Source organism: Numida meleagris, chromosome 2 (genome assembly GCF_002078875.1).
Source record: "Numida meleagris isolate 19003 breed g44 Domestic line chromosome 2, NumMel1.0, whole genome shotgun sequence".
Lineage (NCBI taxonomy): Eukaryota > Metazoa > Chordata > Aves > Galliformes > Numididae > Numida > Numida meleagris.
This window is the reverse complement of record NC_034410.1, coordinates 86,233,466-86,245,739: the sequence shown is the minus strand read 5'-3', so window position 1 is coordinate 86,245,739 and position 12,274 is coordinate 86,233,466. Positions and strand designations below refer to the sequence as shown.

The following is a 12,274-nucleotide window of genomic DNA, read 5'->3' as shown; positions in this document are numbered from 1 at the left end:
TATCCTGTGTGTCTTTTTAAAACAAAGATATCCAGAGGAAACATTTCATTATTTTTTTTTTTAAAGGAGAGAATTAGAGCTCAGGATCTGGTAGGAATGATTTCAACAATAAAACTTAGAAAGCTTTGGGTATTTTTTTTGAAAATAATTTGATTGAAAAAAAAAGAGAAATATTTAATATATGATATCAAATCCTATCAGATTTCACATCCAAAGGAAAAGGTCTCTACTTGTCTTTTTTTCTTTAGCACATTTGGTCAATTCACTTTTTTTTTTGTTCCCGACTATTGTTGTCCCACAAACCTGTGATCTCACCACAGAGCCTTTTTTTGTCAGTCACTCATTGCTCTTGGGATGTGATTAATAATGCAAGGACCTTTTTATAGAAATATTGTAAGGTATTCAACACTATTCTAGGCACTGGCAGATAAGGAGGTGGAGGAATCTTAAGGTGAATGATTAACACAATGCTTCATAATCTATCATCAGACTCTAGTTTTAACTTCAGACACGTTCTTAAAACAACCCCAGTCAGTGTAATTTGGCAAGTTCCATCATTTTAAGCATCAACTAACCTGAATTAATTCATTAGATTATACATTCTATGATAGAATATTAAGAGGAATCAGTTGCATATATTGTATACATGGAATAATTTGATAGCAATTATCACAGGTAGAATAATTCCTCAAATTTGTGCCAGTTTAGGAAAAGGCTAACGTTGGAGAGAACATAAAAGCTGAAGCAGCATCTTCTCTATCCCGTGCTTAGATAAGATCTGAAAAATCACTGTATTATCTAACAGACAATGTTAAATTTCTAGCACATGATCCAAACACAGTGAACTTTTCACATTTATTACAGAGGTGATCTTAAAAATAGGCCATCTTAAAAATAAGCACCTGTTCTGAATCTTTGGCCATCAATTTCTGCAGTGTTCAAGCTTCCTTATAGTTCAAACAACAATTGGCAATGTAGTTGCTGTTGTTTTTTCTCACCAGTGTTATTGTCAGCCTACCACTGATCCTTCTGGTGAGACTTTGGCAAAGTTCTTTGCTTCAGGGACATGGCAGAACTAGGGAAGAGCTTCTTTGTCCAGAAGAGGTTTCTGGGGAAACACAGAGGAAGCTAGAACTGGCAGGTGGGTTTCTTCTAAAGGAGAGGGTAGAGTCCAAGCTGATGGGGAAATTGTGAGTCCTGATAAGTGAAACTTTGCAGGGCTAGCCAAGTCTCAGAGATCTGCGACTTGTCATGTTGAAGACCTTTTTCTATCTTCTTAATACAAGAAAACAATAGTGCCCCTTGCTTCCCCAAGATAAAGCATCATGGGTGATCGTAATGTAGATTATCACTGACATTTGGAATGCGTGACCCATGTATTTGACAAGTTGGCTTGAATAAAAGCTGGCTGTAAAGTAGCAAGCACAAGCTTTAGATTAGAAGGTTAGGTGAATATCTGCTACAGAGAGATTTAGCTGATCTTTGAATGAGAACTGGGTATGTTGCTCCTGTAATAATGTAGCTTTGAAATACAAGATGCTTTTTTTTTTTTAAGCAAAAATTTAATGCATTTCTACTAATTGGTAATAAAATTTTGATCATTTTTTTATCATTTTTACTTAACGTCATGATTTCAACTAATTCTATTTATTCTATCAATAAGGATACCTGCAAACCTCATCCCTTAATTTTTACGATAACAGCAATTAGAGAATTGATTAGTAATTGAGCTATTTAACAAAATCTGACTAAAATATTATTAACATTTATAAAACATGGTAATTACTATAAGCAATTCAAACATTCTGTCAACGGTTTACAGGCGTTAGGCCCGATTCCGTGACGAAGGGGACGGGGGACCCAAGGGCCCACGTCCTGGGGAAAGGGGAAAAGCGTAGGGAGATGGCCCTGAGAGCAAAGAACAGCGGCAACAATCTGAGGAGAAACAAACTAATTTACTAAATAAAATATCGGAATGCAAAACAACACACTATAATACAATATAATTACAATTTAAGCTGATAAATCCAATACAGAGAGAGAGAATATCCCAAAATCAAGGTAGGCCTTACTCTACTACCGATGATAAGACGGCTGGAGAGCGAGGTGCTGCCAAGACGAGAGACGGCGGAAAAAGGGACGAGGTCTCGTGATCTGCAAGTTTTTATACTGCGAGCTTTTATCTTTTCCCTCCGGCTGGAAATGGTAACAGAGGAGCAAAGTACCGTGGGGACTGTAGTAGTCCTTCTCTTCTGAGAACTAGGTACATCCACTACATGATGTTATGATGTGGAATACCAATAACTGAAAATCACAAAACCATGACACATTCATACTCTTTTGCTATAATTTTCTATGTGTTTATAGGTGCATTCATTCCAATAAGGCAAGTTTTTTAGTTTATTAGCATCCATGTGTGTGCTAGGATTTTATATTATTATGCTGGATGCTTGTTTCGCTTTGGAGCTGCACTAGTATAATAAATGGTTTAAGGATCAATTCCCTTAATGTTGCAGAGTACCAGTTCCTCACTAGGGAAGTCAGTGTCTCAGTTTATGAGATGGCATTGGGTAAGGTACTATTCCTTAGTAGTGGTATAGAAGGCACAGTGGCCATACTGAGGCTGAGGCAGCAAGGAAGAAGAGCCAAGGATCGCTCCATGTGGATGACCAACCTGATTTCCTTATATGATCAAGCGACCCACCTGATGGATGAGGGAAAGGCCATCTATGTAGACTACCTAGACTTTAGCAAAGCTTTTGATGCTGTTTCCCACAGCATTCTCCTGGAGAAGCTGGCAGCCCATGGCTTGGAGAGGTATGCTCTTTGCTGGGTAATGAACTGGTTGGAGGGCCAGGCCCAGAATATGGTGGTGAATGAAGTTAAATCCAGCTGGCAGCTGATCACAAGTGGTGTTCTCCAGGGATCGGTATTGGGGCCAGCCCTGTTTAATATCTTTACTGATGATCATAGAATCATAGAATGGCCTGGGTTGAAAAGGACCTCAAGGATCATCAAGTCTCAACCCCCCTGCTAAGTACAGGGTTGCCAAACACTAGACCAGGCCCAGAGCCACGTCCAGTCTGGCCTTGAATGCCTCCAGGGACGGGGCATCCACATCCTCCCTGGGCAACCTGTTCCAGAGCATCACCACCCTCTATGTGAAAAACTTCCTTCTAATATCTAACCTAAATCTCCCCTGTCTCAGCTTAAAACCATTCCCCTTTTTCCTATCACTATCTACCCTCACAAACAATTGATCCCCCTTCTGTTCATACGCTCCCTATGATCTGGATGAGGGGATTGGGTGCACCCTCAGTAAGTCTGCAGATGACACCAAGTTGAGAGGAAGTGTCAATCTGCCTGGGGGTAGCAAGGCCCTACAGAGGGATCTGGACAGGCTGGATTGCTGGGCTGAGGCCTATGGGATGAAGTTCAACAAGACCAAGTGCCGGGTCCTGCACTTTGGCCAAAACAACCCTAGGCAATGCTACAGGCTTGAGGCAGAGTGGCTGGAAGACTGTGTGGAAAAGATGGACCTGAGGGTGTTGGTCAGCACTCAGCTAAATGTAAGCTAGCAGTGTGCCTAGGTAGTCAAGAAGACCAATGGTATTCTAGCTTGTATCAGAAATAGTGCAGCCAGCATGAGCAGGGAGGTAATTATCCCCCTGTACTCTACTCTGATGTGGCCGCACCTCAAGTACTGTGTTCAGTTTTGGGCCCTTCACTACAAGAAAAGACATCGAGGTCCTGGAGATTGTCCAGAGAAGGGCAATGAAACTGGTGAGGGTTCTGGAGCACAGGTCTTACGAAGAGCAGCTGAGGGAACTGGGATTGTTTAGTCTCGAGAAGAGGAGGCTCAGGGGAGACCTTATAGACTACAACTGCCTGAAAGGAGGTTGTGGTGAGGTGGGGGTCAGCCTCCTCTTCCATGTAACTAGCAATAGGACTAGAGGGAATGGCCTCAAGCTGCACCAGGGAAGTTCAGTTTGGATATTAGGAAAAATTTCTTCCCCAAAAGAGTGGTCAGGTGCTGGAACTGGCTGCCCAGGGAGCTGGAGGAGTCACAGTCTCTGGAGGTGGTCAAGAAACATTTAGATGCTGTACAACATGGTTTAGTGGGGGAATGTTGGTGGTAGGTGAACAGTTGGACTAGGTGACCTTGGAGGTTTTTTCCAACATTGGTGATTCTTTGATTCTAAGAGCAGACTGTATCTAAGTTTCTCAAATATGGCTTGAGTACAGAAAGATTGGAAGTCTCTTCTCAAATGATTTCTGCTAGTCTTCACAGACTTCAATATTTGTAATTTATTCTTCTCACAGTTTTCTATTTGTGAGTGTGATGTTCTTTGATAATAATTATTTTTATGTAAGTTCTGGAAATGACTAATGTTATTTATGAAGAGATAGACCATGCTTCCATTAAGAGAACTAAGAGAAGAAGATATTCCCAGAGAGAGAAATTAATATTTATTCATCCTTTTGTTTAGACTTTTTTAGAGGAGAAATCACTTGTGTATGCAGTTGTTGAATTGAAGGGGAAAAGGAATATCAATGCAGGACAAGTAAGTAAGTGTTAAATTTACAGATTAAACATTCCTTTTATTGGGAGTGACCTGTACTGTGAAGCGTCAGGCATGGTTCAGGATGACTCTTTTCTGTTGTTCAGTTGTTTGTTATTATATATTATTTCTTAAAGCTTCTTTACCATTTCTTTACAACTTAGCAGGTTCTAGTGTTGTTTTTTCCATCAGCTAGCCTTATTCATCACCACAGTGAATGAACAGGAATGGGACCACAGACCCACTTTCCTCTGCAGCTTTCTGGAGTATCATTAGGGTGGGGAGCTGTGGAGTGATTGCCCCTGTCTGTATCCGCATCCAGTAAGCTGCCTGGTCAGGGGATGTGCCAGCACTTACTGGTCTGTCTGGTATTTGCAGATGTCTAGCAGCTGACTTACTCTGTCGAGGAAGGCATTTCAATACTGCTGTGAAGTTATGAGGATTAGAAGAATAAAAAGATTATTTTTTTAAGAGGTTGAGAAATCTGAGTGACTCCTGAATGAAAACAAAGCTGCCATAGGACTCAAAGGATAAGTCACACCTACTGTCTTCAATGATGATTCACCCAATATATGGTTTTCTTGCTGATAATTGTAAAAAGTATTCCCAATAAAATGTGGTTTCTTGCTGAGAAAGAGGAATAATGCATTCATATGTATACAGTATGTCAGCAAAAAAGCCTATCAACTTAAAATAGTAGTCCAGTTACATGACACAAACAACATGCATATAATGAATATGGAGCTCTCTGTGCTCACCGGTACTTTAGATACAGCTCTGAATAAGGGCTGGCATTTTCATGGAAATGGTGATTTTTACATCAATGTCAGACCAGCAAAGGGCTGGTGAGACAAAAAACGCTCCTTCTGTGTTTGCCCACACAGATGTTTAAGATGATGACATTACCAAGACATCTGCATTTCTGTGGCGTTCTAAGGATGTGCTGGTTCATGGCTAGTCTGCATGCTAGTTCAAAGGAGGCTGACAAGGCAGATAAGTACAATGTTTGGCTTACCTGCTCTTTTAGTTTTCCTCCCCTCCTAGTTTATTTTAAACATTTTTTTGATCTTGAGAAGATTGTTGAGAAGGGATTGAGAAGACGTCTTGAAATAATGATTGAGCACCTGGTAGGAAGGTAGGGCCAACCCAAGGGGGCTCAGGTGCATGCAATTCACCTGAGTGACTGGAAGGGCTGAAGCCAGGATCCACCCCTTCTGAGACCTCATTTAAGGGCTGGCAGTAGAGACAAGGGTATCTTGTTGGAGATCCCTGTGTACCTGAGGCCTTCTGAAGGTAAGCTGCTTCTTTCTTTTGTTTTTGTGCACATTGCTGTTGCATTTGGGTAAATCCTCTCTTGTTGCAGCCTGGGGCCTTATTACTCTTTTGTCATTGCTGCGTTTTCCATTGTGTTACAGTGACCTGGTGTGTATCTTTGTAAGTATCTTTGATAGGTCATATTTAAAAAAACCTGTTTATAAATATATTTCATGACTACATGTTAACATAGGTAACTGCTCCTTCCACTTTGCAGATCTGTGCAAAAGCATACGCTAGCTGCCTTTTTTTCTCAATTCCTGTAAGCATAAGTTTATAAAATGTATGATAATAAAAGAACCTTGCTATTGTTTCCTGTAGTTTCTAAAGAAATTGATTATTTGTTATTGTTATAATTTCATTAAATACATTTTAATCCTCTTCTCTAGCACACATCTATGGAACATCAAAACTGCTAGCATGCGAGTTGTGCTCTGTTCTCTGTTCGCATTAAAAATTTCATCTTGTGGTAGTTTTAACTGTTTGTCCCAGGTTTTGTAAGGATTTGAAGTGGGATACCCTGCAGAGTAACTCCAAACAAAGTGGTTTTTATTTATTCTTAAATCCAGGCCATTGTTAAACTTGATTAACGTTCAGCAGACCATTATTGCTCTTCAGTCCTACTGATTTCTGTGTCTTTGTGTAATATTTTCTTCCCTTGGAGATCCTCATCTGTTAACCTAGAAACTATGTTTACTGACTGTAATCCTTTGTGCTGTATGGGTCTGAGAAATCAGATTACAATACAATAACTTTAAAGAGTCTGTCTAAAACTGAACAAATTAGATGTAAGAATTTGGGACCAAATTGTGTGTTGTTCAAGAGTTGTTTTTGGACAAGTAGCTATGGTGGTCACAATGTGAATGAAGCTCCATAAGGGTTGTACAGCCCGCAGTGACTGTTAAAAACAGATACTTCTTCATCTGATTTCTACACATTCTTATATAGAAATGCTGTCTGGGGACATCACTAAAAGCTGTAGGATCATGTGATTAATAGATTGTGGTGATCTTATATGCAGAGGTCCCCAGGGAATATATGGCACTGAGCATCTAACACCCTTGATTGTTCAGTGATGTCTACCAAGATTACAAAATCAGGTGCTAATATGGAGATTTGTCTTCCTGCTCTCCCTGCTCCAAAGAGGAGTAGGAAATTTTTTCAAACCTTGATGAAACGCTACAAATAAGTTTATATTAATAAATATTGCAGGGCCATAGTCCTCATCCTTCAAGTTGTATTGCTACAAAATGACTCCTGGCTGACTGCGCTAAAAAAAAACAAAAAAAAAAACCTCCCCACATTTCTGTTAATGTTTGAGTATATTAGTTGAAAGCTTGTATACACCAAAAAAAAAAAACCCCAAGCAAGTAAACAGGAAAAAACAAAAGCCACTACTACCACCACCCGAAAGAACCACAACCTACTTAGCATGGGTAATTTGGGAGTACATTTTTTTTGTATTTTTTATTAAGACCACACAGACAACTGAAACCTTGAGTTAGGTGGTAATGGTGAAGCTGAGAAAACTGACAAAGTAACTTGAAGCACCAATGAGTTATATCAAGCAGGTATTCCCTTTATTACAGTGCTGGGTGCATGGGGATTGCTCCACCAACATGCACACCAAGAGAAGCAGTAACTACGTATTTAAAGGTATAGCATATACATATTCATTACATTCCAAGGAGAGAAATTCCAAGAAATAATTAACATCTCTGGTGGTCGTTGGATGCATTCTCACTGTAAACTTCCAACTTTCTAATGGAGGGTACCCCAAACTGATTCCCACTGATGTTACGTTGAGCTGAGGCATCTGTTTTGCCATCTTATCTTCAACAACAGGATATCTATTCTACTTTCTTATCTTCGTTTGATGACAAGCTCTACAGCCTCCTCTGCATTCTCTTCTTGAGCTTACATTTATACAAGCCTCCTGTCCTTCAGCTTATATCTGCTCAAATTATGTGGAAGGCTGTTCTCACAATATAAGAAAAAGCTGTTCTCATGATTCAGTGGTATTTTTTTCATTGATTCTGAAAGCACACAAAGCACATTTCTGTGCATTTTTTTTACTGTTGGAAGTGTAGTCCTTAATGGCTACAGCCTTGTACGTGGCCATTGTGGTTGCTTTTGTTACAGAGATTGAGAAATCCCAGCTTCTTTTGCTAGAAGTCAATTCTTCTCATTAGAATGTGGAACCTTTTCAGACCGTTATGCTGAAGAAATTCAGAGATTTTACCCATGAGTAGTTTTAGAATGATGTCCAGTTTTTCAGAAATTAGTTTCTCATCAATTCAATTAATTATTAATTACTATATTTCACAGCTGTATTTTTCCAAGTTAGCATTAAAATGATCCTTACATTGTCTTTGCACTGTTTTGTTCAGCTGATTAACTCTAACTGGTTTATTACTATGCCAGCCATTTAAATTAACAATCTGCTAAGAAAGCAGATAAAATGCTTCACGTGTCCCATTACTGAAGTAGTAATAGTTACTTAATTAGGCACAGCTACTTCAGTTTCCAATCTGTTCTTTAAGGATCAACATGAGACATTAATTTAAAATATTATTAACCAACAAATCTATTTAAAGAGATACATTTAAGCAGATAAAAACAATGCTAATGATGAGTAAAACATGCTGTTTTCCTTACTAGGGATTTGCACTACAATTGGTCTCCTTTCTAAGCAGTGGTGCTACAGACCTTCTAAACATGACCTCTAGTAGCAAGAGTACAGCCCGATCAATTGTCCATTGACTTTCACAGGTAATGAACTAAGAACATTTCTCAATACTTTCTCACATTATGTGATTTGGGGAGGAGGGAGGAGGAAGGTGAGGGTGGAAGGCTGCACAGTTTCTGCCTTGCTATAAAGTTTATCTAGCATTTTATATGTTCTGGGATCTCTTGTGGAATAATGATTAATCATTAACAGTTATTTAAGTGGATGCTGCTTTAGGAGTCTGATAACAGAATTGGTCATAGGGAATACAGCTCGGACTAGAGAACAATAAAAGGACAGTTTGACGTATGGCAAGTCTTGTTCTTAAGCATTAACATTTTTTACACACTGAAGAAAAATAAGATGGAACTTACTGAAAAACTTGGGCAGTCCTTCTGCCTCAGGAGCACTGCAATTATACCCTAATACACTTCCAGCGTATGCTAGGCTGCATTTACAAAATGGCAGCTCTGACTTGGAGAAATAACAGCATATTCTTTTTCTAGATTGTGAAAAGCTTGACTCATTAATAGGTTTAACATTTAAAGTGGAATTAACTCATTTTTACCATCCTGTTGATGCTGCAAATTTAGGAAATTGTCAGTGTTGATACTTCCTACACACATGCTACTATCTTTCTGAAGCTAAGTGCTTCTATGAACATTGATTAAACATCGTACTAATTCTGCAGAATCAACATTTTACACAGTTTTTATAGGTGGCTAAGCCAAAGCATGGAGAATCTGCTTTGCCCAAGATTACACAACTAAGTTAGTACCCTTGAAAACACCGGAAAAAGAGTAAAGTAAGGAAAAAGTATGTGGAAGCATGAAATTTTCTAAAAAAAAATAATATTTTGCCTCAGCAACTGATAACTGGAAACACATTTCGTGGTTTATTGAAGCTAAAACATATAATGAAATTTTGTTATAAAATGAAAGAAAAGGAAGTTAAAGCTCCTTTTGAAAATACAGATATTATTGGATCAAAATTACTTTTGAACTTATCTCCATTACAGAGAGTTGTAACCTTGCAGATGTATTTTCACAGTGTGTTCTTTTTATCAAACATCCCATAATACGTTAAGATGATTGGTAGCATTATTATTCCCAACTAAAACAAAACTGTGCTTGTCAAAGTAAATGAACAAAGAACACTGTGATGCAGTATCCTTGACTTTTTAAAATCCTATTTATTTATTTACACACTAATTGCAAAAATTGATAATCCTTATGAGGTCACCTAAGTCCATGCAAATGAGTTTGTACTGTGTGTTTTCATATTGTAAATATTTATTTAGCTGTCCAAGTTACTGGAACTAATCACTGTAATTTTGCTGTAAAGGGCAGGTTTCTCTCTAAGAGCTTCCTGAAGGGGAGAAGATGGTAATAGAAGAGTTATTTGTAGAACATTTCTTTTTAATGTTTATGTGTAGTTTCATATCCATTTTGTGTAGTTATATAATTGTATACTGGTGTAGTTGCATATTATCATCTGCATATATCATGATATAATGCATCATGACATAACTCAACTTGTTTGCTGTGTTTAAACTGTGGATTGACAACTCTGAACCAAGTTGCAGTCTCATTGAGGGTTCATGTGGAATATAGGAAATATATTTCAGCATATTTCTATATTTTTCACAGTCTCACATATTAGAAGTTAGAGGACCATTTTTAAAATGGACTGAGGTAGAGAAAATCTCAAACACTGAGATGTGTTAACTTTTTCGTGAAACCTCGTATATATTTGATTGTACATTGATATTTCCTTTTTAATAAATAATGAATTAGGAAAATCGTTAAACTTTTGTAATTTTTTCTGTCCACGTTTGTATCTCAGAAAACTGGACCAAAGCTTCTTTAACCCATCTGTTAATTAGGCTTAACGTTTCAGTTACAAACATACAGTGTACAAGGTAAATCATGCTATGCAGTAAATATTAAAATCTATTTATAAATGTCAGACTGTAATTCTCTGTTAAATATTTCAGACTTCGTTATGTGTAGCAGTGTAGAATTAAATGTGCTTGGACTTGTGCACGTCTCTATGTACAGTCATAAATCTGTGAATCTATGAAAACGAAATGAAAATCTTCAGTGAAAAAGAAGTGTTGTGTCTTCTTCCATGCAGGTGATGCTTTCAGCCAGTTTAAGTCTCTGTTTGCTACATCCCAAGTGAAGCTGCACAAGCAATTCAGACAATAGAGTTGTTTGGTAATTCTGCTGAATAAAAAAAAAAAAAAAAAAAATGGGGGGAAGCATGACAGTTGAAATGTACTTGCTCTGTTCTATGGAAAAATTGAGGATTCTGCATCTGCAACTTTGTGGTAAAATGCGGGCATAAACAATTGTATGATTCTGCAAAAGAACTGCAGATCTTAAGCTGAGAATACAGAGCATAAGTTAACCTATAGTGTCTAAAAGTTAGTTCTGCATGCAAATATTTTAATGTAATGTTTTTAAGATTAAATTATTTTTAAGATTAAGTTTATAAAAAGGCCTTCATTGCATCTTCATTAAAATATTACATTTGCATGTTCACACAGGGGCTGTCTGCATTCATACACAGTAGTATGCTCTCATTCTGCAAGGTAATGTTTTCAAATCTTTAAATGTTAAGTGCCAAAGAGACAAGGTATGTGAGCTTAGATTTGCCCAATAGTAGGCACATAAACAATTAAATGCTAACATTTGTAAATGTGTTCCTTAAACTCTAAATACTGCAGAGTTATTTGTGGTTAGTTTTTGGTCTCAATTCTTTGCTGATAATAGCATTTCATTTCTTCCCTTTGACCATTAAAATGTATTCCAAGGACCAAACAGGTATGATATTTCTGTTGTTACATTTTTTAAAACGTCAGCTGTAATATTCTTGACATTTTAAATTCCATATGCAGTGTTTGTTGGCACACATTGGAATCAAATGCCTGTATAACAAAAATAACTTTGTTTTCTTTTTTTTTTTTATGATTTTATATGGCTTTTGAACCCCAAACAGATGAAATCTTTCAATCATTCTCATTGCTAACTACATGTTAGTCCTGAAAGTGCATGAGGTCTGTGCTATGAGAAGGTACGTCACCCTTCTTGATGCTGCAACCTTATGTAAAGGAACACAATGTATCACGTAAATATCTTGACACATAAATAAGAAAGCCATCTCCTCCTCTTTCTCATTTCTCCTCTGCGAGGGTTGGGGAGTTCAAAGGGGAGAAGCTTCCTGTTAAAATCTGCTGGAGAGAGAGTGAAATAAAAGAGTAAATAGGCATTAGTAGCATGTTGAGATGTTGTTCCTTTGCAGAGGGAGTGAAGCCACCAGCTTACATTTTTCTTCTACTCATTTTGTTGCCTCTCCTGAAAAAGATCTTAATTTTTTAACTTGATGTGCCGTAGATGGTACTTGTGAGTATGAGACTGTAGACACTTTTCTCACCATCTCAGCAGTACTGTGATTTGTAGACTTCACTTTATTCTTTGTTGAAGGCACCTGTCAAACTAGAGGCCTGACATTTGTGTTGATTCTGATCTGGTGTTATCTTTGGGCATTTCGTACCCCACTTGAACAGACATGAGTTTTGCTGGCTGCCTTAACTGTTCATTGCTTCCCTTGCATGGACAGCAGGTTTCTTGAGAATGATCTTTGACTCATATGTTGACCATTTTCT

General features: G+C 37.9%; 1 long non-coding RNA gene across 2 annotated transcripts; it reads left to right on the top strand.

The window, feature by feature from the left end:
* Positions 5,819-11,038, top strand: LOC110394927. Of its 2 annotated transcripts, XR_002436030.1 has the most exons (4): positions 5,826-5,855; positions 5,926-5,996; positions 8,538-8,648; positions 10,741-11,038. It is a non-coding gene; the product is annotated as an uncharacterized LOC110394927 (long non-coding RNA). The 2 variants fall into 2 exon arrangements; XR_002436031.1 differs by lacking the exon at positions 5,926-5,996 and having other exon boundaries at positions 5,819-5,855.